This window comes from Lissotriton helveticus, chromosome 4_1, assembly GCF_964261635.1.
Source record: "Lissotriton helveticus chromosome 4_1, aLisHel1.1, whole genome shotgun sequence".
In the NCBI taxonomy this organism is placed as follows: Eukaryota; Metazoa; Chordata; class Amphibia; order Caudata; family Salamandridae; genus Lissotriton; species Lissotriton helveticus.
In genome coordinates this window covers 226,324,172-226,351,500 of record NC_136063.1, presented here as the reverse complement: position 1 = coordinate 226,351,500, position 27,329 = coordinate 226,324,172, and positions in this window count along the sequence as shown.

Sequence of the window (27,329 nt, the reverse complement as noted above, 5' to 3'; positions counted from 1 at the left end):
GCAGGGCACTATGCAGATATATATATATAAATGTCGGAATTTGTAAAGCGCACAGCTACCTCCACCGGAGGTGTCCCGGCGCTGTCCGTATACCGCTTAGGAACCCTTCCTGGTTTTCCTGTGAAAAATGTCCACTCCTGGGCACCCCCCAGGTGCAGCCAGGCATCCCAGCGCTTTTGGGGCCGTTGTGGAGACTAAGCAAGCTATTGCCCAGAGTTGCAGCGTGGGACCCATGATCAGAACAGGCACTGAGGCGAGAATATCCAGTCAGGGGAATTAATGAGCCGGAGACCCGCCGAGGCAGGAATCGAACCCTGGTCCCTGGCCAGAGCTCTGCATCAAGGTCTGCCTGCTCTAACCATTGAGCCACACTTCTCCACCCATTGAGCCACACTTCTCCCATGGGCAGTGAGTTATGCCCCCCCACACGGGGCAATGGGCAGACACCAAACAACACCTGACTTATCCAGCAAGGCAAGGTGGGCTGGGAGCGTTGCCATCTGTGATTATGTTCGTCCATGGTTAAAACAACAATGTACACACCTCAACATGTACCCATGCTTCGTGCAAGTGTCTTAAGCATGTCCCTGCCTGTTGTGGCCATTGCTTCGTCCCTACTGACACACACATGCCAATAAAGTCTATTTCAGCCTACTGGTGTCTAACTGTAAGGTGTGTTGGTTTGATTGTCCACTCGTGTGCCACAATGAGCATCGTCCCTACACAGGGAGGGACTGACTGATGCATGTTCAATGGTGGTTTGTCTCTTTTGCAAGTTCCAGCTCAGTGAGCCAGACATTATTTTGGGATAGGTGCTTGCCGACATGTGACTTCAGCAATGTGAGTATGGTGTGCAACATATGACCATGTGGAGCAATGTCATACATCATAACAGAATATGTCCACCCAGGTGTGTAAGTGGGTATGCGACTTGCTGTTCTGTTGGCACATGTGATGTAGGCCACCACACCTGGCCTGCTACCGATTTGGTCAGTCCTACCCACAGCTCTATTCAACACATGGACGTGTGCCTAGTCTGGGGGGTTGTGAGATTAGTGTTGATGTGCAAAGGGGACACAGCTAGTACTCACCTTCACAGTCAACCAATTTGCATGTGTCTCAGGGATTCACATGCGCATAGATATAAGTTTCCATGGTGTACCTTCAGGTGCAATCATTGTCCCTACATCCTGCCATACTTCCAAACATGAGTGAACATAGTAATGACACATCTGTGTGATTTAGAATGTCTTATTCACATTCAGGTGAGTGATGGGGCTGGTGTTGTACATGGCCATCCAAGCCCACATTACAAGGAAGCCCAGTGGTGGGACAAACACAGTCCTATGGGGATTGAGAAGTGATTAGGAAGTGGGAGAATGCAGTCTGCATCAGGATGAAATGGCAGTCCGTGTCGGGGTCCGAGAGCATATCGCTGAGTGTTCGGGGGTCAGTATGAGGTGTTTCCCAGGGCATGACGAATAGGTCATAACCAGGCAGGGACCAGGCATAGGGCGATGATAGATGCTACTGCCTCCTTTCTCACAAAGTAATTCCCATCCCCGTCTTACTCCCCTCATACAGGTTCTGTGTCCGGTGTGTCCAGCATGTGTGGCAGGTGATGGCTAAATCACTGTGTGCCACTGACACAACAGACTGTGAAGGTGATGGTGCAGCATCACTGTGTGCCACAGACATATCAGGGCTCGAAGCTGTGTGTGTCGATGTTCCCGCTGCAGTCATCTGGGACCAGCTCAGGGGCAGCAATGGCACAATGAAGTATTGCAGGGCATTGAGGATCCCAGTTAATACTCACTGGTGTCCAGCCATGGCAAACAGACTTCCAGCCTGCATGTGCTCCATGGTCTCCATTGACCTCGGCATCTGTACCAACTCTGTGCTCTGATCGCTGGTGCCTGTCACACAGTTCTTGTATTAGTTCATTGCGCCCCAGCAAGGTCAGCCAAGGTCTGTGGTGGAGCATGGTGCATACAGGGACTGTCCGATAGGGACTGTACGTGGTCCCTGATGGGACTCAGACACCCACGTATGGCATCGAGTTTGGCTGCCAATAGTTCGAAGCCCACCCGCAGCTGGTCAGCCAACTCCACCTGGCAATGCCACATACGTTGTTGGAACTCCATGGCTAACAGTCAATTATATAACAAATTAACTTCACTATTCAGCTATCAAGTGCCTAAGTGCAAACCTTATGCACTATCTGTCCTGAGGCAAGGTAAATAAACAAAACATTTCACTTTATTTTACAGCAAAATAGTGCCACCATTTACAGTTTTGTCAGCAGCTATGCACACAGCAAACTAACTTCATTATTTAGCTAGCCACTGGATGAATAGCAGCATAATTCTTTATTTGGCTGGTGGGCTAGCAAATAGCAATGGAGCATCATTGTTTACATTGCTGCTGGCTGAATAGCACAAATTATGGACTGTTTGGCCATTCACCATGTAGATAACCCTAAGAATTCATTATTCAACTGGAGCCTGGCTAAAGAGCACATGATATTCACAATATTGCCTGTAACCATGCAAATAGCAGGGAAACTACAATATTTACCAGACAGTGGTCTTACCTGCTTAAAATATGTATTATTATGTCTAATACAGATTACAACAGTATTTACCACCAGGTAGTCCTGCAAACAAAATGTTACCTCAATTGGCACCCTTCTGCAAGGGCCAGGACACTGTGACTTGGAAAGACCATTGTAGAGCTTTTGTGAATCCACAAATGCTCCTTCTTATTTAAGTGCACCTGTGGAGATGGCTAATGCTGAAGATGATTAGATCCTTTGCAAGACTAAGGGCCTGATTATGAGTTTGGCAATGCAGAAGTGGACCTGCATGACATCGGCCTGCTCCCACAGCGCCAAACCCGTGGTCTGGCTGCCCATCAGATTACCAATTTTCCTTGTGCCTGACAGGCTCTTTATGGCATTCCCATGGTGGCCTGTTAAAGGTCTGGCGTACTGACACAGAGAGCGGTGCCTCAATCCCTGAGCTGTTGACAGGTGAGGCAAGGCGTTCACCCGTACACCTACGGGTGACAACAGAAGTCCTGTGAATTCTACAAAATGAGAACACAGGTTCTGTAGGGTGTATCTTTGAATACCACATCACTGTCTAAATTTGTCACATAGATTATGCAGGAGCAATCACTTTATAGGTCCTGAGGAATGCCACGATCAAGTATTGATCACCATGGCTGAAACATGTAGACCTGTTGATTAGATCATCGCTGTCAAAAATTCTTTGAGACTGCATTTGCTCTGTTTTTAACCTTGACACCAAGAGTTAATTAATACATTCTTCCTTTTTCTCTTGGTAGCCAATTGTATATCACTTATCACATCACGACTATTTGCACTGCAACCACCAACCTTCTTTATGCTTCACATCAAAAGGATTTTAGGAGATCCAATCAACTGATCAATAAAACATCCCTGTGCTCCCCCCTCACAGCGAGGGGGTTGCAGCCCTTGGTTGCACTCGGCTTTGTGACCAAGAGGAGATCCCAGATGATGAAGCATGCCACCTTGGTGGGTGATGGGATACCGTCCTTTTAATAGGGCTTCCCTGATGTTTAAGTAGGAGGTATAAGATTGTACTGATGGTGCTATAGAGCCCTGTATTGACCTCTACAGACCCGAAGATTTTCTGTTTTCTAAATTCCCATGGTGGTGCCTCGGAAAATAGGGACTGCAATGGAAACGCCAAAATCAGTTCCTGCACGGCATGGACTGTAAAGTCCATGCCGTGCAGGAACAGTGGTGCATGTACAGAGGTGGACACATTTTTTGCCCCCCTACTGCACCTCAGGACCCAGAGGCACAAAGGGCCCCTTTTGTTTCCTGTCCACCATGGGTTTCATGGAGGAGGATCTGTCAAGAAATCCGTGGCGGAGAGGAAACTCTTAATATGCTTGGTGGGATCGAGTATGGCCACATAGGTACACTGCAGTTGAGTCTCACCACATCTTATATTTTCTGTATGCAGTTTTCAAAAGGCTTCTTTCTGTGTCCTGCAGACTGACAATGAAATGATTCTCCCATCTCTATGCCATAGTTTTGTTATTTAAAAAGAATATATTAGGGAAACCTATAGATACATTTGATATGTTTTCAGAATAATAATCATCACAAGACGTTGAGGATGAGGGAGAAAAGTAGTGTAATTATTTCACTGATTATTCCATTGCACTTCTAACATCAGAAAATGGATTGGAGGGAAGTCCACTGCATGGCTTTTAAATGCTATGTAATACTACCGTTTGTTTTATTCAAGCTATTCCTGTATTTTCCTCCTGGTAAACTGAAAAACATGTATGTCCTTTGCAAGTGCTCCACCCTTTTGCTATTCTGTTTGTTGGGACTTTGATGACTGGGGGAAAGACAAACTTTACAAATTCTGAGCGAGATTAACTGCTGGCACATCAAACCATTATATTGGGTGACAGGTCTTAGAATCAACAGAATAATTTTGCTTGGTACGAGAATTTGACTGTATGTCACAGTGAGGAGATTGGCTATTGGCTGTTCAGATCCTCAAACTCTGGTCTCTTGCCTCTGTCCTCTACGAAGGCTCAGTTTGTGTGGTTTACTGATACCGGGTAAATGGTGGGTACATTTGAGTCTGACTACATGCTGCACTAGTTGGTCACCCTTCTGTGGTAGATTATCTTAGTCCATGGTGAACATGCTATCCTGCACACACTGCTTCTTAAATTCACCTCCTTGGAACATGTTTAAATAGGTAGATTAGGAGAACGCTGCTAAAGTATTCTCACACATTAAGTTTTTTCCTGTTGTAGTGAAATTAAGTGATCCCTTACTTCCAATATTGTTGCTGGTCTCTTAGGCAATTGGAACACATGGAAAGGACTGTCTGGCCTTGGTTCAATAAACAACTTTGAAAAGTCCATATTGGTCTGACCAGTGACTCTTGGATTCAGAAACCGGAAACCAAAGGAAAAAACATTTCTCCCAGATTGCACTAATTTGTATTGCAAGATTTGTGCAGTGTTTATGCCCTTCATAAGGACCTAAAGCCCTTCTGAGTCATCATCTAAAAAGTAAACCTGTTTGTTGTGCATGTTCGATGTTGATATCATGCCTGACTGTCGGAATTTTGGTCCAATCATTTCCTAGTTTTGTTTAAGCATATTGGGCCACATGTATGACCATTTCATTTTGCAAGTCTCTAATTGCAATTTTTTGTTACTCACAATTAGAGACTCACAAAATGAAATTTTCTAAAGTGTCTCAGACAAATTAGTGATTTCTAATGGGGGCACAATGGACCTACCTCATCAATAATCAGGAGACAGATAGCAATATGCGACCCATTGGAAATGGGCAAAAACACAGGGATAGTGGGCTGCTGAGGACCATATCTGTGTTTGCATTTAAATAAAGTAATTTTTTTTTTTAAATTTAGTCCTTTTTTCTTGAAGGAAAACGGGATGCATTTCAAAAAGAAAAATGAAACCTTTCCGTTTCATTTTTTAAGAGTAGGCAGTGGTTCGTGGGACCACTGCCTGCTATTAATCCTTTGGGCGTGGCTGGAATTCCCCCCGCTGTGCGGGCGAACTCCACGCATGCGCAAATCAGACGGCCCCTGGCCGTCCAACGCACACGCCCACCATGACGTCAGACGGGGTTAAAAAACATCTTCGCTGTCAGTCAACTGCAATTATTTTGCAACCTGTTTCCGATCACAAACCAATCGTACATCCCCTTGTCATTTGGAAGGGACGCCCTTGGAATGCCCCTTCTTTGTGGCAACTTGTAAAATCCAATTTTGCGAGTCGATAACAAGTTACTGACTCTCTAAAAAGGGTTGATTCATGCTACAATCCTTGTTAGCAGTTGCAAACGGCCCGCATTTCAGTTTGCAACCGCTAAAAATGGTCATACATGTGGCCCAAAATGTGGCAGAGAGTATTAAAAAAGATAGAGTTGCATTTCCAGAGACGTACCAACTTCCTGGTAAAATTGTAGTCTGATCTGCATGACAAGTATTAGGTATAATGTGCAAGTTTTGAAGAAATGCACCAATTTTTCCACAACAATTTTCAAAGTGTGCTTATGAGTGGAGTGTGGCAGAAAATTGTAAGCTAGACAGTGTCAAACTTATGGCTATGCAGCATCATTCTCCAATCTGACCTATGTATGATCATCTGTGTGGGAGCAGCATGGGTAATCCCTAAAATAATAACCTGAGCTAGTCCATACAATAGTCCAGATTCCTTTACTGTAATACAAAAATGGAGATCCTTCAACAGCAAAAGTAGTAGTATATGACCAACAATACCCTCTCGATGACTTGTGCACAATCGACATACAAAGAATGAAAATAGTGGCAACGTAGATGGTTCCTAAACCAATTACATTGTTTGCATATTTCACAATTACTGACTCCCAGTTTTCATTTACTTTACCCTTGTTATGATAGGTAATAAAACAGCAAAAGTACTTTTTGAAAAGGTTGCTAGTATAATGGTTGCTTATAAAGTATTACATTATTTGCACTGCATATTTATCTTTAATTCTTGGTGGGAATCTTTTGAAATATCAGAATAGTTGATGTGGCTTTCATATAGCCCTTCTCGTATATATAATCTTGAAAGTAAAAACTACCACTTTTGTAATTATTTATCTTTTATTGGTATGACCTAATACAAACACCTCAGACGGTTATATGACATTAAAGTGTATGCCTTTAACATGCATGCGTTTACCATGCAGTCTTTACCACAAACATATACCATTACCATGCATGTCTTTAGCATGCATGTTTTTACCATAAGAATACTTAGAGATACATTAAATGAACCATTACCACACATATAGTTACCAGGCAGACCTTCACCACACTAACCTTTAAAATGCACCTTTTTTAATTGAAACATTTTCATAAATATGGGTTGAAAAATAAAACATAATATAGGTACACACAAGGTATTGATTATGTCAGAGATCATATTTTACTGGTATGCTTATGCATTAAAAAAATAATACATTGCATATCTCCATGAAACTAACATCAACACTACGCAAAAGATCGCGTCAATGTAGTACTTCACAATGTACCCAAATTGTCCCAAGTTCATATTACCAAGCAACATAACGCAAAACACCCCAACAGTACATACCTTTTTTAAACATCACTATAAAATAATGCAACACAACACAAATTATGACACCTAAGAAATATTTAGAAAACTTGCGCTGCCTTGTGGTACTTTAGATTTAATAGGCCAGTGATTCTTATCTTTTTTCCTTCTGTGGTCCCCTTGTAATCATTACTGGAAGCACGGGACCTGGCACAAGTACTTTCAATGATTTGAACTGCAAATGAATGCACAGAAAATACTGAAACATGCATTCATCAAACCAGCACACAAATGGTGAAATATTTTATTTAATTCACAAACAAATTTAAGAAAACCAACATTTTAATTTTAGTGGAAGGTTGGAGCATTTCTAAATTCAATTGTGGTCACTCATCATCCATACTATAGGGGTCAATATGATGGCAGAAGGACCGCCACTGCGGGCCGGCCGTGGTGGTCCTTCCGCCATCACATAGTAATTTACCAGCCCCCAAAATAGGATGGTGGTGGGTACCACGGCAGATGAAAAGTCGGTCCGCTGCCCCACCGCCAAAGGCAATCGCACCGATTGCCTGACGGACGGGTCAGGGCGCTAATATGGTGGGAGTGCCTAGCAGGCACCATCCACCAAATGAAGATGTGGGTTTAAAAAGGCCTCTCCATGATGATGCCGCCATGGAAAGACCGGTGGGGATTGGGTTAGGGGGCATGTTGTGGGACCCTTGTTTGGGCGGGTGTCGCTGCACTGGGGTGTACCCATGGTAACCACCTGCATTTCCATGCACCAAGTGGGAGGCACTGCTTGGTGCCTGCCACGTAGTGCAGGGAAATGCAGTACAAGCACTTTTAACACTGTAGACGGTGCTGCAGTCAACAGCACCGCCCGCAATGTTAAAAGCATAGGATGCAGCCGCCAGCATGGGGGCGCATCCTACTCGCAGTGGTGGGACCACCACAAGTCTGGAGGGCAGTCCCAAACACTGCTACAATGGTGGGCGGACTTGCGTAATCAGCCCCTATATTCTGTTAGATGCAATTGCAGTACTTTCATGAATCAATCTGAGGATACCATGTTATTTTTTAGCCTCCAATTTCAATGTCCTTCACACTTACTGGACAATTTAAATTTTTCGATTTTGCATTTTGCTTCTTCATTTACATACACCTTATTAATCTGGTAATAATATTTAATTTTCTAAGCAGTCACTGACCCCCTGAATAGGCTTCAGTGTTCCCCAGACAATAAGTTATAAACCACTTTACTAAGCCACGCAAAGGCATGCAGGGTGTTTTTGTGGCTCATTAAGGGCTTGCGTTGCCTTGCATCACCTTGCATGACACAAGGGCAATGTAAGCCCTTAGTAATTCTGTGTCCTACTGTTTTGTGGACTTAAAAAAATACACCCATTTTTCATTTATTACATTTTAGTATATGAATTGCTGCATGGTCTGTACACAATAAAAATCCTCGCAAACCTCAGCTCATTTGTTGGCTCTGGATACTGTATGTTATGGACAACCCACACTATGGGGTATATGTACAAGCCCCTATCGCCACGGGAACGTCACATTTTGAGACATTCCCGTGGCGATAGGGACCTTGCCTTATGTACAAGGCAGCTGCCTTGTACATAAGGCACCCTTTAACGCTATGTTTAGCGTGAAAGGGGCATGCAGTGGGTGTTGTGGTGGGCGTTCCATCGCAACACCCATTGTATTTGACGCTGCCCCCTATGTAAAAGGGTGGCATACATAGGAGGCAGCGCCAAAATTAAGATCAGGAAAATTCTGGTCTTAAGTTGGGGAAACAAGGAGAAATACATTATTTCTCCTTGTTTTTGCTTTTTACATGTGTTCTGCCTTGTGCAGCACACATGGAAAAAGCAAAATGTCATGTTTTTTTTATATACATGAAGGTGCTCTTTCCTGTACATAAACAAACGTTTTTAAAAAACGCCATTTTTTAACTTTCATGTGTGCTGCATAAAGCAGCACACATGAAAGTGACCGTATGGCATAACCAATCCTCCCCTGCACACAGACACCCTTGCACGCAGGCAATTTTGCACCACAGTGCAAGGATGCCTGTCTTGGTGCAAGGCAGCACAGTGTGCGCCAGCTCAAGGAGAGGACAGTAGTGCACCATATGATGTTAAGTATGGCGCATTTCTGCCCTCTTCATTTTACGCAACAAAGCATAGCAAGGTGTCTTGCTGTTATGTGTGAATTTTGTATGGATTTAGTCATCCTTCTGTTTGTCACACTGAGGGGCATATTCACAAGAAAAGGTGGGAGCGCAGAGTTGCACTAAATTTGGCAGCGCCATGCTATGAACTTTTCAAAACTCAGGGATGCTCCATATTTACAAGAATACAGCGCACACCAGTTTCCCCTAGCGCTGGTGCAACAAAAGCTGCCTAGCACCAGTGCAGGTGCCCTGCCACCATATTGCAAGCGTCCCTGTACTGCAGGCAGGATTGTAACTTTGCAACATGTCTGCAGGAATTGGCGTCCTGGATAGCCAATAAGTGCCTCATCTTGAATGGAAATAAAATGGAGGTGCTGATCATAGGGAGAGCTCCATCAGTGTGGACATCGGCTTGATGGCCACAGATGCTTGGTCCTATACACATGCTTAGCGAACGAGTTAGGAATTTAGGGGTATGGTTTGATACCAAGTTCACGTTCGAGTACCACACAAGACGAGTTGCAGGCACATGTTTTGGAATCCTGCGGGGACTCAGGAAGATCTTGGACTTGCTACCTACTACAGCCAGGAAAACCATGGTCCATACCTTAGTGACATCGAGGCTGGACTATGGTAATGTCCTTTATGTGGGTGCTACTTCTAACTGCCTCCAGAGGCTGCAATGTATACACAACGCGGCTGTGCGCCTGGTTCTGATGTTGCCTAAGAGAGCCCCTTCCAAGAGGGCCCTTGGCACTCTGCATTGGCTGCTGATTAAGGAACAAATCCTGTTCAAAGCCCTCTGTGTCAGCCATCGGATCATACAGGGGAAGGGGCCCATCTATCTCCACAACCTACTAACCCTGTATAATCCCACCCGGCAATTAAGATCCAGCAGGATGGGGCAAGGTTAGTGTTGCTAACATCAGAAGAGCAAGGATGGGAGGCCGCTCCTTTCGCTTTTTGGTGGCACAGCAGTGGAATAGACCTGGCGTTCCGCAAGGAGTTGAAAACCCTTCTTTTGCCCGTAGTCTAGACCAAGGCTGTAATGTCGGTAATTTGTGTGGGTGCTGCTAGGTCTGTACCGTAGTGCAGGGACACACTAGCCTAGTGTAACCAGGCGCTTTATAAACGTACTTATTATTATTATTATCATTATTATTATTATTATTATTATTATTATTATTAATATTATTATTATGTGCAGAAAGGGACACCTTCCTTCACACAAACAATCAATAATGGCGATTTGCACCTTCTATTTGTGCTAAGGAATGCAGCACACAAGGAAAGCAAAAAACAAGGAGAAATTAATAATTTCTCCTTGCTGCACCATTTTGAAGCCTGGTATTCCATGGCGTTTGTTTTTGGCGCTGCCTCAGCCTTGTAAATCTGGGGCAGAGTCAAAAAGCAATAGATGTTGTGGTGGAACGCCCGCTGTTACACCCATTGCACACCCTTTTGCCGCAGAGGACTGTGGTGGAAAAGGGCATATTTACTAGGTGGCATTCGGACATGAAAAGTGGCTTAGCACCACCTTGTAAATATTGAAAACGGCTCTGCACTCCCCAGGGTGTCAAAAAAAGTGAACCTCTGGTGGAGCTGAGGGCTTGTAAACATGCCCCTGAGAGCACACGCTCTGCTCTGTGCATTCTGCTGTGTGCTGGTAGGAGTCACCATCCAAGCACAACCTCCAGGTGCTGTCATACCTGGCCTTCCATCAATGACTCCTGTCAGAGTTCAATGCAGAGCTCATGCCTGCTAACCTTAGGCAATAAGTACAGCAGTGGGGGATAAATATCACTGCAACAGAAGGCATAATGCAAGGTATTCTTTTCGACAAAGGAGTGTTCAGGTGGCAGTGGCTGTACAGAATTAATCTGAGCCAACACAGAGTCCTGGTTAATTTATTCTTTCCTTGGCTACTAATCGTCTGGCTTTTTTCCAGGGAATTGTGTTTTCATGTATTCCTCCTGAAAGTTGCAATCAATAATAACAACTTCTTTAAACAGGTGTACTCTGAAGAGGCGGCATAAAATGGCGGCTGTTAGAAAACATCTCCTGCTGTTCATCACCTTGAGCGTTCCAGTTAGCACCGGAGCAGCTCCTGAGCCCGAGGGCGGAACAGCCGCCTGTTCCTTTGGTGTTGCGTTTGAAGAAAGGCACATCCTCATTGTTCTCACCTCATGCAGGTCAGCAGCAACAGCACTCCTCAGGGATTTTCCAGAGGCTTGTAAAATATTAAGCTGAAATATAAATCATATTCGAAGAGCTGTGATGCAGCTTATGAAGACATAATTTTTGAAAACAGGTGTCTGACTTGATACCAGTTGTTCACATGTACCAAATCTGATGAAGACAAAGGAGAGAATTCAAATATTCATTAGAAGGCTGTAGAGTGAGATTTTAAATTTAGGTGAGCCTTAACTTTTAGTTTATAAGATAGGTGTTTATGACTGTGATACAAGGATAGGAGAGGGTCAACACCATATTTTGTTAGATAGGGAGAGTAGACAAATATAGGTTATCTTCCTAGTTCTAAGTACCCCATTCCTTGCCTTCACAGAACGGGGCCTCCTACATCCTGAGCTTGGTCCAGGAGAGTTGAGGTCTAGTCCCCAGTCAATCTGGGTGAGTAAATGAATTCTTTATCCTGTGCAAGTGCAACATGTACAGGTGGGAACACAGTTTTCCTTTTTACACAGTACTCATTTTGTTTGTTTGTGTTTTAGATGTGAGACACATCGGGTGATACGGAGGAATAGTAACATGGATTGTTCACTTATATCCTTTATTTAGATTGATTGATTCACAATTTCTTGATTTATTGTCAAATCACGCAGTAGCAAATACTATAGAACAGAGGCCCTGAAGAAAGCCGTGGGATCTCTTTCCCTGTCGGCTGAAACATGTCTGCCCTTTTTGCAGTTATATGTTGAAACTGCTTCTTTTGCACTGTTCTTGTTTTTAGCTAGGGAAAGGTCAATATCCATTAAAGTTTCTTTTTCACTCTTTACCCTATTTTAAGTCACCACTTGTTGTTTTTTGTTTTGCACTGCACACGGTCCCATCAATACTACATGCTCATGGTTAAGAAGTGATTGTGGGCGTGACCCAACTTCATGTGGGCTATGGAAAAGGTCCCAATGATCAAGAGACAGACCATCCCACTTTGGATGACCAAGTGAGAATATTGATCATGACAAGACTTTGATGGGAATCCAATGTTCGTGTATGGGTCTCACCAATTATCAAGTGCGTTTCTGTTGATTAGGTTTCCTGTTGCTCTCATGTTTAGATAGACTTAAGAGGATTACATGCTTTGACTCACTTTGTAAGGAGTTCTTAGCCTTTTTTGAGCTCCCTTGAGCTCTTATATAGACCCCCACTTTTTCTTGTTGTTATTATTTGTCTGACGTTGCACAAGTAAAATCCTGTCTTGATTTTGGGATGGGCTAGGGGTCGCTCCCCCTAGGAAAGTGACACCGACGCTATATCCCATCTGGCGGAGATGCAAGGTTTGCCTTCTTCCAACTGTCCCCTGATTATTTGGCGGAATGGAAATCGAGCCCGGGTTACATCCTTCAATAGCCCAGAAGATAGGTGTAACAGGTGCATTTTAATTAATAGGATTAAGGCCTGAGCCTTCATAGACACCCTAATTTCAATTAGCCACAACTGCATACAAATCTGGGGAGGTATGTATCTACAAAGCACTGATGCATTCGGTGTTACAATACTGCGGACAGGATAGCAAAATGTGTCAAAATATTCCTCTGTAATACCAAAAGGTAGGGAGCCTGATAAAAGGATGCTAAGTGCGGCTTTTGTAGTCCCTTCACTTGATAAAATATGGCACCAAATTCAGCATCTTTAACATAATATTATATACAGCATGTGAATTTGTAAAGTGCACTTTCACCTTTGGGTCTCTATGGGTCGGTGCCATTTATTTATTGTATAGAGAAAATAAACTCTGTTTTCAAGAGTTGCTGTCACTAAACAGCAACAAGTCCTGAACATGCATTTCAAATATAGCATCCACTTGTCACACCTTCAGCGCTGACTAACTTCACAGCACTGAGATCCCTGCCTATCAGATGGGGGTCTGTAAATAGGGCAGATGGTCCTCTGATAGAGTTGTAAAGGCCTGAGTCTCCACCCATCTGTTGGACCGGCAGGCCACCTGCCATGGCTTAATTCTCCCAAAATACATTTTTACCAGGTGGATCTCCAGCAGTTTGGTTCACAAAATAGTCAAATATAAAAAAATATGGGCAGCATTTGGGTCAATCATGGGTCCACTCGCCCTGACTACTAGATGTCCGCTGCCTGAAAAATCCATCCCAGGTGTGTTCACTATTTCTTCCTATGGCATATACCAAAGCCAATTGTAGATGTGAATTATGGAAATTGACTAATTCTAAATATGGCACCAAAGGAAACAAACAATGATCTGTTGGCTTCCCTCAAGGTTCCCCATCGCCAAATAAAGCTCACCCTTATCAACTCACTTACACCAACCAGGGTAATGAACCAGACATGCCATGGAAACACACCACTACAACCATCACAAACACTCAAGCCCTCATTTATGAGAGGGTTATGTTATGTTTGCACCATGCACTGTGGTAAATGTGTGACGCAAAACTCTAAGTCAGATTTGTGAAGCCACGCACAGCCACTTTGCGTGCCTCTAAGTAAGGTAAGGTAAGGTAAGTATACTTGTAAAGCGCACTGTTACTCCATCTCCGAGTGTCCTGGCGCTGAATACCGCTGGGGAACCCGTCCTGGCTTTCCCTGTGAGATGGTCCCTCCTGGGCACCTCCAAGGTGAAGCCAGGCATCCCCGGCGCTGATGGGGCCGTTGTGGAGATTAAGCAAGCTATTGCCGTGAGTTGCAGAGTGGGGCCCATGGTTAGCGTAGGCACCTCGGCGAGAATTATCGAGTCCGCGGACATTGACCCAAGACCCTGCCGCATCGGGAATTGAACCCTGGTCCCGGGCCGATCTCTGCTTCAGGGTCTGCCGCTTCTAACCAGTGAGCCACACTTCTCCATAAGTGGCTTCAAAAATACGAAATAACGCACCGCAGCTCAAATTGCTGCATTGCCCTAGGTAGGCATTTTATGGGCATTTTGAGGGTGGCTTGTTTAGCAAAATAACGATGGATTAAACCCAGATCTGTGTCTGGGGGTGAATATTTTGCCATTGTGCAACATTCTGTCCATCATCTTGTGTGTTTTGCGTTTCACCCTATGTGGGAAGGGTATGCCCAGACGTGGGTCCCTTGCTCACTAAGCCACTGGAGTCAAGCTATCCGGGCTGAAGACAGCTGATAGCCAGAAACCGGTCATAGGATGCTTGATTCAGGTCCAGGAAAGAGATGGCTTGGTAGTTCGGGCTGGACTGTTCCCATGAGGCACAATGTCAAGACTGATTTGTATATGGCCATGTCTGAACTGGGGTGGATTAGTGAGCAAAATAGCGATGGATTAAACCCAGATCTGTGACTGGGGGTGAATATTTTAAATTGTGCAACATTCCGTCCATAATCTTGTGTGTTTTGTTTTTCACCTTATGTGGGAAGGGTATGCCCAGACATGGGTCCCTTGCTCACTAAGCCACTGCTATCCTGGCTGAAGACGCCTGATAGCCAGAAACCAGTCCTAGGATGCTTGATTCCAGTCCAGGAAAGACATGGCTTGGTAGTTCGGGCTGGACTGTTCCCATGAGGCACAGGGTCAAGACTGATTTGCATATGGCCATCTCTGAACTGGGGTGGCTGGGTGAGCATAATAACGATGGATAAACCCAGATCTGTGACTGGGGTGAATGTTTTGCCATTGTGCAACATTCCGTCCATCATTTTGTGTGTTTTGCATTTCAACCTATGTGGGAAGGGTATGCCCAGACGTGGGACCCTTGTTCACTAAGCCACTGGAGTCATCCTATCCTGGCAGAAGACGGCTGATAGCCAGAAACCTGTCCTAGGATGCTTGATTCCGGTCCAGGAAAGACATGGCTTGGTAGTTCGGGCTGGACTGTTCCCATGAGGCACAGGGTCAAGACTGATTTGCATATGGACATGTCTGGACTGGGGTGGCTTGGTGAGCAAAATAACGATGGATTAAACCCAGATCTCTAACTGGGGTGAATGTTTTGCCATTGTGCAACATTCCGTCCATCATCTTGTGTGTTTTGCGTTTCACCATATGTCGGAAGGGTATGCCCAGATGTGGGTCCCTTGCTCACTAAAGCCACTGGAGTCAAGCTATCCTGGCTGAAGACGGCTGATAGCCAGAAACCGGTCCTTGGATGCTTGATTCCGGTCCAGGAAAGACATGGCTTGGTAGTTCGGGCTGGACTGTTACCATGAGGCACAGGTTCAAGACTGAATGGCATATGGCCATGTCTGGACTGGGGTCGCTTGGTGAGCAAAATAACGATGGATTAAACTCAGATCTGTGACTAGAGGTGAATATTTTGCCATTGTGCAACATTCCGTCCATAATCTTGCGTGTTTTGCATTTCACCCTATGTGGGAAGGGTATGCCCAGACGTGGGTCCCTAGCTCACTAAGCCACTGGAGTCAAGCTATGCTGGCTGAAGACGACTGATAGCCAGAAACCGGTCCTAGGATGCTTGATTATGGTCCAGGAAAGACATGGCTTGGTGGTTCGAGCTGGACTGTTCCCATGAGGCACAGGGTCAAGACTGATTTGCATATGGCCATGTCTGAACTGGGGTGGCTTGGAGAGCAAAATAACGATGGATTAAACCCAGATCTGTGACTGGGGTGAATGTTTTGCCATTGTGCAACATTCCGTCCATCATCTTGTGTGTTTTGCGTTTCACCCTATGTGGGAAGGGAATGCCCAGACGTGAGACCCTCGCTCACTAAGCCACTGGAGTTAAGCTATCCTGGCTGAAGACGGCTGATAGCCAGAAACCGGTCCTTGGATGCTTGATTCCGGTCCAGGAAAGACATGGCTTGGTAGTTCGGGCTGGACTGTTCCCATGAGGCACAGGTTCAAGACTGAATGGCAAATGGCCATGTCTGGACTGGGGTCGCTTGGTGAGCAAAATAACGATGGATTAAACCCAGATCTGTGACTAGAGGTGAATGTTTTGCCATTGTGCAACATTCCGTCCATCATCTTGTGTGTTTCGCGTTTCACCCTATGTGTAAAGGGTATGCCCAGACGTGGGTCCCTTGCTCACTAAGCCACTGGAGTCAAGCTATCCTGGCTGAAGACAGCTGATAGCCAGAAACCGGTCGTAGGATGCTTGATTCAGGTCCAGGAAAGAGATGGCTTGGTAGTTCAGGCTGGACTGTTCCCATGAGGCACAGTGTCAAGACTGATTTGTATATGGCCATGTCTAAACTGGAGTGGATTAGTGAGCAAAATAGCGATGGATTAATCCCAGATCTGTGACTGGGGGTGAATATTTTTACATTGTGCAACATTCCGTCCATAATCTTGTGTGTTTTGCTTTTCACCCTATATGGCAAGGGTATGCCCAGACATGGGTCCCTTGCTCACTAAGCCACTAGAGTCAAGCTATCCTGGCTGAAGACGCCTGATAGCCAGAAACCAGTCCTAGGATGCTTGATTCCAGTCCAGGAAAGACATGGCTTGGTCGTTCGGGCTGGACTGTTCCCATGAGGCACAGGGTCAAGACTGATTTGCATATGGCCACGTCTGAACTGGGGTGGCTGGGTGAGCAAAATAACGATGGATTAAACCCAGATCTGTGACTGGGGTGAATGTTTTGCCATTGTGCAACATTCCGTCCATCATCTTGTGTGTTTTGCGTTTCACCCTATGTGGGAAGGGAATGCCCAGACGTGAGACCCTCGCTCACTAAGCCACTGGAGTTAAGCTATCCTGGCTGAAGACGGCTGATAGCCAGAAACCGGTCCTTGGATGCTTGATTCCGGTCCAGGAAAGACATGGCTTGGTAGTTCGGGCTGGACTGTTCCCATGAGGCACAGGTTCAAGACTGAATGGCAAATGGCCATGTCTGGACTGGGGTCGCTTGGTGAGCAAAATAACGATGGATTAAACCCAGATCTGTGACTAGAGGTGAATGTTTTGCCATTGTGCAACATTCCGTCCATCATCTTGTGTGTTTCGCGTTTCACCCTATGTGTAAAGGGTATGCCCAGACGTGGGTCCCTTGCTCACTAAGCCACTGGAGTCAAGCTATCCTGGCTGAAGACAGCTGATAGCCAGAAACCGGTCGTAGGATGCTTGATTCAGGTCCAGGAAAGAGATGGCTTGGTAGTTCAGGCTGGACTGTTCCCATGAGGCACAGTGTCAAGACTGATTTGTATATGGCCATGTCTAAACTGGAGTGGATTAGTGAGCAAAATAGCGATGGATTAATCCCAGATCTGTGACTGGGGGTGAATATTTTTACATTGTGCAACATTCCGTCCATAATCTTGTGTGTTTTGCTTTTCACCCTATATGGCAAGGGTATGCCCAGACATGGGTCCCTTGCTCACTAAGCCACTAGAGTCAAGCTATCCTGGCTGAAGACGCCTGATAGCCAGAAACCAGTCCTAGGATGCTTGATTCCAGTCCAGGAAAGACATGGCTTGGTCGTTCGGGCTGGACTGTTCCCATGAGGCACAGGGTCAAGACTGATTTGCATATGGCCACGTCTGAACTGGGGTGGCTGGGTGAGCAAAATAACGATGGATTAAACCCAGATCTGTGACTGGGGTGAATGTTTTGCCATCGTGCAACATTCCGTCCATCATTTTGTGTGTTTTGCGTTTCACCCTATGTGAGAAGGGTATGCCCAGACGTGGGTCCCTTGTTCACTGAGCCACTGGAGTCATCCTATCCTGGCTGAAGACGGCTGATAGCTAGAAACCGGTCCAAGGATGCTTGATTCCGGTCCAGGAAAGACATGGCTTGGTAGTTCATGCTGGACTGTTCCCATGAGGCACAGGGTCAAGACTGATTTGCATATGGCCATGTCTGAACTGGGGTGGCTTCGTGAGCAAAATAACAATGGATGAAACCCAGTTATGTGACTGGGGGTGAATGTTTTGCCATTTTGCAACATTCCGTCCATCATCTTGTGTGTTTTGCGTTTCACCCTATGTGGGAAGGGTATGCCCAGACGTGGGTCCCTTGCTCACTAAGCCACTGGAGTCAATCTATCCTGGCAGAAGACGGCTGATAGCCAGAAACCGGTCCTAGGGTGCTTGATTCCGGTCCAGAAGAGCCATTGCTTGGTAGTTTGGGCTGGACTGTTCCCATGAGGCACAGGGTCAAGACTGATTTGCATATGGCCATGTCTGAACTGGGGTGGCTTGGTGAGCAAAATAACGATGGATTAAACCCAGATCTCTGACTGGGGGTGAATGTTTTGCCATTGTGCAACATTCCGTCCATCATCTTGTGTGTTTTGCGTTTCACCCTATGTCCGAAGGGTATGCCCAGACGTGGGTCCCTTGCTCATTAAAGCCACTGGAGTCAAGCTATCCTGGCTGAAGACGGCTGATAGCCAGAAACCGGTCCTAGGGTGCTTGATTCCAGTCCAGGAAAGACATGGCTTGGTAGTTCGGGCTGGACTGTTCCCATGAGGCACAGGGTCAAGACTGATTTGAATATGGCCATGTCTGAACTGGGGTGGCTTGGTGAGCAAAATAACGATGGATTAAACCCAGATCTCTGACTGGGGGTGAATGTTTTGCCATTGTGCAACATTCCGTCCATCAACTTGTGTGTTTTGCGTTTCACCATATGTCGGAAGGGTATGCCCAGATGTGGGTCCCTTGCTCACTAAAGCAACTGGAGTCAAGCTATCCTGGCTGAAGACGGCTGATAGCCAGAAACCGGTCCTAGGATACTTGATTCCGCTCCAGGAAAGACATGGCTTGGTAGTTCGGGCTGGACTGTTACCATGAGGCACAGGTTCAAGACTGAATGGCATATGGCCATGTCTGGACTGGGGTCGCTTGGTGAGCAAAATAACGATGGATTAAACCCAGATATGTGACTAGAGGTGAATATTTTGCCTTGTGCAACATTCCGTCCATAATCTTGCGTGTTTTGCATTTCACCCTTTGTGGGAAGGGTATGCCCAGACGTGGGTCCCTAGCTCACTAAGCCACTGGAGTCAAGCTATGCTGGCTGTAGACAGCTGATAGCCAGAAACCGGTCCTAGGATGCTTGATTATGGTCCAGGAAAGACATGGCATGGTGGTTCGAGCTGGACTGTTCCCATGAGGCACAGGGTCAAGACTGATTTGCATATGGCCATGTCTGAACTGGGGTGGCTTGGTGAGCAAAATAACGATGGATTAAACCCAGATCTGTGACTGTGGTGAATGTTTTGCCATTGTGCAACATTCCGTCCATCATCTTGTGTGTTTCGCGTTTCACCCTATGGGGGAAGGGTATGCCCAGACGTGGGTCTCTTGTTCACTAAGCCACTGGAGTCAAGCTATCCTGGCTGAAGACAGCTGATAGCCAGAAACCGGTCCTAGGATGCTTGATTCAGGTCCAGGAAAGAGATGGCTTGGTAGTTCAGGCTGGACTGTTCCCATGAGGCACAGTGTCAAGACTGATTTGTATATGGCCATGTCTAAACTGGAGTGGATTAGTGAGCAAAATAGCGATGGATTAATCCCAGATCTGTGACTGGGGGTGAATATTTTAAATTGTGCAACATTCCGTCCATAATCTTGTGTGTTTTGCGTTTCACCCTATGTGAGAAGGGTATGCCCAGACGTGGGTCCCTTGTTCACTGAGCCACTGGAGTCATCCTATCCTGGCTGAAGACGGCTGATAGCTAGAAACCGGTCCAAGGATACTTGATTCCGGTCCAGGAAAGACATGGCTTGGTAGTTCGGGTTCGGGCTGGACTGTTCCCATGAGGCACAGGGTCAAGACTGATTTGCATATGGCCATGTCTGAACTGGGGTGGCTTCGTGAGCAAAATAACAATCGATGAAACCCAGATCTCTAACTGGGGTGAATGTTTTGCCATTGTGCAACATTCCGTCCATCATCTTGTGTGTTTTGCGTTTCACCATATGTCGGAAGGGTATGCCCAGATGTGGGTCCCTTGCTCACTAAAGCCACTGGAGTCAAGCTATCCTGGCTGAAGACGGCTGATAGCCAGAAACCGGTCCTAGGATGCTTGATTCCGGTCCAGGAAAGACATGGCTTGGTAGTTCGGGCTGGACTGTTACCATGAGGCACAGGTTCAAGACTGAATGGCATATGGCCATGTCTGGACTGGGGTCGCTTGGTGAGCAAAATAACGATGGATTAAACTCAGATCTGTGACTAGAGGTGAATATTTTGCCATTGTGCAACATTCCGTCCATAATCTTGCGTGTTTTGCATTTCACCCTATGTGGGAAGGGTATGCCCAGACGTGGGTCCCTAGCTCACTAAGCCACTGGAGTCAAGCTATGCTGGCTGAAGACGGCTGATAGCCAGAAACCGGTCCTAGGATGCTTGATTATGGTCCAGGAAAGACATGGCTTGGTGGTTCGAGCTGGACTGTTTCCATGAGGCACAGGGTCAAGACTGATTTGCATATGGCCATGTCTGAACTGGGGTGGCTTGGAGAGCAAAATAACGATGGATTAAACCCAGATCTGTGACTGGGGTGAATGTTTTGCCATTGTGCAACATTCCGTCCATCATCTTGTGTGTTTTGCGTTTCACCCTATGTGGGAAGGGAATGCCCAGACGTGAGACCCTCGCTCACTAAGCCACTGGAGTTAAGCTATCCTGGCTGAAGACGGCTGATAGCCAGAAACCGGTCCTTGGATGCTTGATTCCGGTCCAGGAAAGACATGGCTTGGTAGTTCGGGCTGGACTGTTCCCATGAGGCACAGTGTCAAGACTGATTTGTATATGGCCATGTCTAAACTGGAGTGGATTAGTGAGCAAAATAGCGATGGATTAATCCCAGATCTGTGACTGGGGGTGAATATTTTTACATTGTGCAACATTCCGTCCATAATCTTGTGTGTTTTGCGTTTCACCCTATGTGAGAAGGGTATGCCCAGACGTGGGTCCCTTGTTCACTGAGCCACTGGAGTCATCCTATCCTGGCTGAAGACAGCTGATAGCTAGAAACCGGTCCAAGGATACTTGATTCCGGTCCAGGAAAGACATGGATTGGTAGTTCGGGTTCGGGCTGGACTGTTCCCATGAGGCACAGGGTCAAGACTGATTTGCATATGGCCATGTCTGAACTGGGGTGGCTTCGTGAGCAAAATAACAATCGATGAAACCCAGTTATGTGACTGGGGGTGAATGTTTTGCCATTTTGCAACATTCCGTCCATCATCTTGTGTGTTTTGCGTTTCACCCTATGTGGGAAGGGTATGCCCAGACGTGGGTCCCTTGCTCACTAAGCCACTGGAGTCAATCTATCCTGGCAGAAGATGGCTGATAGCCAGAAACCGGTCCTAGGGTGCTTGATTCCGGTCCAGAAAAGCCATTGCTTGTAGTTTGGGCTGGACTGTTCCCATGAGGCACAGGGTCAAGACTGATTTGCATATGGCCATGTCTGAACTGGGGTGGCTTGGTGAGCAAAATAACGATGGATTAAACCCAGATCTCTGACTGGGGGTGAATGTTTTGCCATTGTGCAACATTCCGTCCATCATCTTGTGTGTTTTGCGTTTCACCCTATGTCCGAAGGGTATGCCCAGACGTGGGTCCCTTACTCATTAAAGCCACTGGAGTCAAGCTATCCTGGCTGAAGACGGCTGATAGCCAGAAACCGGTCCTAGGGTGCTTGATTCCGACATCTGTGACTGGGGTGAATGTTTTGCCATTGTGCAACATTCCGTCCATCATCTTGTGTGTTTTGCGTTTCACCCTATGTGGGAAGGGAATGCCCAGACGTGAGTCCCTTGCTCACTAAGCCACTGGAGTCAAGCTATCCTGGCTGAAGATGGCTGATAGCCAGAAACCGGTCCTAGGATGCTTGATTCCGGTCCAGGAAAGACATGGCTTGGTAGTTCGGGCTGGACTGTTACCATGAGGCACTGGTTCAAGACTGAATGGCATTTGGCCATGTCTGGACTGGGGTCGCTTGGTGAGCAAAATAACGATGGATTAAACCCAGATCTGTGACTAGAGGTGAATATTTTGCCATTGTGCAACATTCCGTCCATAATCTTGTGTGTTTTGCATTTCACCCTATGTGGGAAGGGTATGCCCAGACGTGGGTCCCTAGCTCACTAAGCCACTGGAGTCAAGCTATGCTGGCTGAAGACGGCTGATAGCCAGAAACCGGTCCTAGGATGCTTGATTATGGTCCAGGAAAGACATTGCTTGGTGGTTCGAGCTGGACTGTTCCCATGAGGCACAGGGTCAAGACTGATTTGCATATGGCCATGTCTGAACTGGGGTGGCTTGGTGAGCAAAATAACAATGGATTAAACCCAGATCTGTGACTGGGGTGAATGTTTTGCCATTGTGCAACATTCCGTCCATCATCTTGTGTGTTTTGCGTTTCACCCTATGTGGGAAGGGAATGCCCAGACGTGAGACCCTTGCTCACTAAGCCACTGGAGTTAAGCTATCCTGGCTGAAGACGGCTGATAGCAAGAAACCGGTCCTAGGATGCTTGATTCCGGTCCAGGAAAGACATGGCTTGGTAGTTCGGGCTGGACTGTTCCCATGAGGCACAGGTTCAAGACTGAATGGTAAATGGCCATGTCTGGACTGGGGTCGCTTGGTGAGCAAAATAACGATGGATTAAACCCAGATCTGTGACTAGAGGTGAATGTTTTGCCATTGTGCAACATTCCGTCCATTATCTTGTGTGTTTCGCGTTTCACCCTATGTGGGAAGGGTATGCCCAGACGTGGGTCCCTTGCTCACTAAGCCACTGGAGTCAAGCTATCCTGGCTGAAGACAGCTGATAGCCAGAAACCGGTCCTAGGATGCTTGATTCAGGTCCAGGAAAGAGATGGCTTGGTAGTTCAGGCTGGACTGTTCCCATGAGGCACAGTGTCAAGACTGATTTGTATATGGCCATGTCTAAACTGGAGTGGATTAGTGAGCAACATAGCGATGGATTAATCCCAGATCTGTGACTGGGGGTGAATATTTTTACATTGTGCAACATTCCGTCCATAATCTTGTGTGTTTTGCTTTTCACCCTATATGGGAAGGGTATGCCCAGACATGGGTCCCTTGCTCACTAAGCCACTAGAGTCAAGCTATCCTGGCTGAAGACGCCTGATAGCCAGAAACCAGTCCTAGGATGCTTGATTCCAGTCCAGGAAAGACATGGCTTGGTAGTTCGGGCTGGACTGTTCCCATGAGGCACAGGCTCAAGAATGATTTGGATATGGCCACGTCTGAACTGGGGTGGCTGGGTGAGCAAAATAACGATGGATTAAACCCAAATCTGTGACTGGGGTGAATGTTTTGCCATCGTGCAACATTCCGTCCATCATTTTGTGTGTTTTGCGTTTCACCCTATGTGAGAAGGGTATGCCCAGACGTGGGTCCCTTGTTCACTAAGCCACTGGAGTCATCCTATCCTGGCTGAAGACGGCTGATAGCTAGAAACCGGTCCAAGGATGCTTGATTCCGGTCCAGGAAAGACATGGCTTGGTAGTTCGGGCTGGACTGTTCCCATGAGGCACAGGGTCAAGACTGATTTGCATATGGCCATGTCTGAACTGGGGTGGCTTCGTGAGCAAAATAACAATGGATGAAACCCAGTTATGTGACTGGGGGTGAATGTTTTGCCATTTTGCAACATTCCGTCCATCATCTTGTGTGTTTTGCGTTTCACCCTATGTGGGAAGGGTATGCCCAGACGTGGGTCCCTTGCTCACTAAGCCACTGGAGTCAATCTATCCTGGCAGAAGACGGCTGATAGCCAGAAACCTCTCCTAGGGTGCTTGATTCCGGTCCAGGAAAGCCATTGCTTGGTAGTTTGGGCTGGACTGTTCCCATGAGGCACAGGGTCAAGACTGATTTGCATATGGCCATGTCTGAACTGAGGTGGCTTGGTGAGCAAAATAAAGATGGATTAAACCCAGATCTCTGACTGGGGGTGAATGTTTTGCCATTGTGCAACATTCCGTCCATCATCTTGTGTGTTTTGCGTTTCACCCTATGTCCGAAGGGTATGCCCAGACGTGGGTCCCTTGCTCATTAAAGCCACTGGAGTCAAGCTATCCTGGCTGAAGACGGCTGATAGCCAGAAACCGGTCCTAGGGTGCTTGATTCCGGTCCAGGAAAGACATTGCTTGGCAGTTTGTGCTGGACCGTTCCCATGAGGCACAGGGTCAAGACTGATTTGCATATGGCCAAGTCTGAACTGGGGTGGCTTGGTGAGCAAAATAACGATGGATTAAACCCAGATCTGTGACTAGAGGTGAATGTTTTGCCATTGTGCAACATTCCGTCCATCATCTTGTGTGTTTCGCGTTTCACCCTATGTGGGAAGGGTATGCCCAGACGTGGGTCCCTTGCTCACTAAGCCACTGGAGTCAAGCTATCCTGGCTGAAGACGCCTGATAGCCAGAAACCAGTCCTAGGATGCTTGATTCCAGTCCAGGAAAGACATGGCTTGGTAGTTCGGGCTGGACTGTTCCCATGAGGCACAGGGTCAAGACTGATTTGCATATGGCCACATCTGAACTGGGGTGGCTGGGTGAGCAAAATAACGATGGATTAAACCCAGATCTGTGACTGGGGTGAATGTTTTGCCATCGTGCAACATTCCATCCATCATTTTGTGTGTTTTGCGTTTCACCCTATGTGAGAAGGGTATGCCCAGACGTGGGTCCCTTGTTCACTAAGCCACTGGAGTCATCCTATCCTGGCTGAAGACGGCTGATAGCTAGAAACCGGTCCAAGGATGCTTGATTCCGGTCCAGGAAAGACATGGCTTGGTAGTTCGGGCTGGACTGTTCCCATGAGGCACAGGGTCAAGACTGATTTGCATATGGCCATGTCTGAACTGGGGTGGCTTGGTGAGCAAAATAACGATGGATTAAACCCAGATCTGTGACTGGGGTGAATGTTTTGCCATTTTGCAACATTCCGTCCATCATCTTGTGTGTTTTGCGTTTCACCCTATGTGGGAAGGGAATGCCCAGACGTGAGACCCTCGCTCACTAAGCCACTGGAGTTAAGCTATCCTGGCTGAAGACGGCTGATAGCCAGAAACCGGTCCTAGGATGCTTGATTCCGGTCCAGGAAAGACATGGCTTGGTAGTTCGGGCTGGACTGTTCCCATGAGGCACAGGTTCAAGACTGAATGTCAAATGGCCATGTCTGGACTGGGGTCGCTTGGTGAGCAAAATAACGATGGATTAAACCCAGATCTGTGACTGGGGGTGAATGTTTTGCCATTGTGCAACATTCCGTCCATCATCTTGTGTGTTTTGCGTTTCACCCTATGTCCGAAGGGTATGCCCAGACGTGGGTCCATTGCTCATTAAAGCCACTGGAGTCAAGCTATCCTGGCTGAAGACGGCTGATAGCCAGAAACCGGTCCTAGGGTGCTTGATTCCTGTCCAGGAAAGACATTGCTTGGTAGTTTGGGCTGGACTGTTCCCATGAGGCACAGGGTCAAGACTGATTTGCATATGGCCATGTCTGATCTGGGGTGGCTTGGTGAGCAAAATAACGATGGATTAAACCCAGATCTGTGACTGGGGTGAATGTTTTGCCATTGTGCAACATTCCGTCCATCATCTTGTGTGTTTTGCGTTTCACCCTATGTGGGAAGGAAATGCCCAGACGTGAGTCCCTTGCTCACTAAGCCACTGGAGTCAAGCTATCCTGGCTGAAGACGGCTGATAGCCAGAAACCGGTCCTAGGATGCTTGATTCCGGTCCAGGGAAGACATGGCTTGGTAGTTCGGGCTGGACTGTTTCCATGAGGCACAGGGTCAAGACTGATTTGCATATGGCCATGTCGGAACTGGGGTGGCTTGGTGAGAAAAATAGCGATTGATTAAATCCAGATCTCTGACTGGGGGTGAATGTTTTGCCATTTTGCAACATTCCGTCCATCATCTTGTGTGTTTCGCGTTTCACCCTATGTGGGAAGGGTATGCCCAGACGTGGGTCCCTTGCTCACTAAGCCACTGGAGTCAAGCTATCCTTGCTGAAGACGGCTGATAGCCAGAAACCGGTCCGAGGATGCTTGATTACGGTCTAGGAAAGACATGGCTTGGTAGTTCGGGCTGGACTGTTCCCATGAGGCACAGCGTCAAGACTGATTTGCATATGGCCATGTCTGAACTGGGGTGGCTTGGTGAGCAAAATAACGATGGATTAAACCCAGATCTGTGACTAGGGGTGAATGTTCTGGCATTGTGCAACATTCCGTCCATCATCTTGTGTGTTTTGCATTGTGTTGATGTTCCCACACAACTCCCCTGGATTTTGACACATCCCCAGCTCTATAAGATTTTGTAAACCTGGGGATGCACCAAAAACATACACTTTCCCAGGGGAGGCAAAATGAGCAGACGTATCTCTATTTTTGATTGTTTCTTTATCTTTCGGTGTGTGCTGCATTCCTAGCACACATTGAAGGAGTGGTGTGGCTCACTGGTTAGAGGCGGCAGACCCGTAATCAGAGGACGGCCCGGGACCAGGGTTCGATTCCCGACGCGGCAGGGTCGTGGACCAGGGTCAGCGGGCTCGATAATTCTCGCCTCGGTGCCTACTCCAGTCAGGGACCACACTCGGCAACTCTGGGCATTAGCTTGCCTCATCTTCACAACGGCCCCCCCAGACTGCCGGGGATGCTTGGTTGCACCTTAGAGATACCCATTAGGGACCATCTCTCAGGGTGAGCCAGGATGGGTTCCCCAGCGGTCGAAGCGCGGAGATACTCCTCCGGGAGTTGATTCTAGCGCTATATAAACCCACAATTAATTAATCAATTAATTAATTAAAGCAAAATATGCCTCCCAAGATTGGTTTTGTTCAGGAACGTGCCTTTTCCTGCACAACAACAATCCTGCAT